We start from the raw sequence: 1,334 nt of genomic DNA, 5'->3' as shown, positions 1-1,334 counted from the left end.
GACAACTTGAGATAAGAATATCGAACGCCTCAATTGACGTATAGTGTGGGGTAATTTAATAGAGGTATTCAAATGGATCAGGGGATTTAATAAGGATGATACAGATAAGGTCAAAACGTTAAGACAGCAGTGCAGGACTCGCAGTAATGGGTTTAGATTGGACAAGTTTAAACTTAAGAAGGAAATAGGCAAGAACTGGTTTACGAATAGTGGTTAACGAATGGAACGGACTTGATAGGGGGATGATGGGGATGATAGGTGGTAAGGGACATGTAACTGCCTAGTGTAGGCCTTATGGTCTCTTGCTGTCCCCTTCCCTTATTATGTTCTCATGATGCCATCTCACTTGAGGTTGGCCAAGTTGTGGGCACATTACCTCTCATGCGGCACTAACCAGGGCACCTGCCTGGCACTGAGTGCCAATCTGGAGGGTCTGTTTATCATCTGGCGCCAAAAGGGAGTACTCGGGACGAGTGCAGTGCCAAGCGCTGGGACGGTTTTGTTTGTTGAGCGGCCTTGCCTGTCTGGAAGACGGGGTTGATCGGTCCCGCTACGTGCCCTGCATTCCTCGTGCAGCTCGGGTCGCTGTATATGCTCTGGAGTATGTGTTAATCCTAGAGCCGTAATTGAATGCTTACGTGATGTAGTGTTCGGACAATTTTATTTGTAAAAAGAATAATAATAAATAAATACATAGAATGAAATATAAGATGACTACTTTACAGAGAAATGCAATAAATATCGAATTAATAAAACTATATTCGCATAAGGAAACAATAAGAAAAGATTTCTCCATAGCAATTTGCAGAAAAGTTGTATGAAAATTATTATCCTTAACAATACGTGCTTATATGACTGATTCGAGAATTCAAATACAGAATGAAAAGAGGAGTAACTATTCAACTAAAATGTCTTTATGAAGACCGGGGCGGCGTATTGTCCCACTACCTTTATTCTTCCCGTTTTCTTTGTTGAGATTATCTCCCTCCTACCACCCCTCCTTGTACATAAACTTAAAAAAAAAAAAAAAAAAAAAAAAAAAAAAAAAAAAAAAAAAAAATCACTTGTCCTCCTTTCGATGAACTGAAAGTTGAAGATGACTAACATCGTGAACTCCTCACTCTCAGGAGGCTAGGACAGTGCCCCTTACAAAGGACTTTGTAACGTGGAATGTAATGAAACATGCCCTTGGTCCAACTCGCTGGCGGCAGAGCCCGGCGCCGTCGTTATTTTGACCTACACCGCAAATAGTGACGCTCTAATTACATTAGAAATTATCTAAGCAAAAGATCTGTAACGAACGGGATGCATCGAGGTTGTGAAAATGAGCAAAT

The 1,334-nt window shown here is 41.1% G+C and overlaps 1 long non-coding RNA gene across 1 annotated transcript in view; it reads left to right on the top strand.

Moving 5' to 3' along the window:
• The window catches only part of LOC143039694 (uncharacterized), an 11,419-nt gene extending 11,194 nt beyond the window's left edge, over window positions 1-225 (top strand). The window contains exon 3 of the long non-coding RNA XR_012967663.1: window positions 1-225. This exon is cut by the window's left edge and continues 166 nt beyond it. This is a non-coding gene — a long non-coding RNA (uncharacterized LOC143039694).
• Window positions 226-1,334: the final 1,109 nt, after the last annotated feature.

Source organism: Oratosquilla oratoria, chromosome 27 (assembly GCF_046742065.1).
Source record: "Oratosquilla oratoria isolate Oo_2021 chromosome 27, ASM4674206v1, whole genome shotgun sequence".
NCBI lineage: Eukaryota > Metazoa > Arthropoda > Malacostraca > Stomatopoda > Squillidae > Oratosquilla > Oratosquilla oratoria.
Note: the sequence above shows the minus strand (reverse complement) of the source record. Positions and strands in the feature narration are given on the sequence as shown.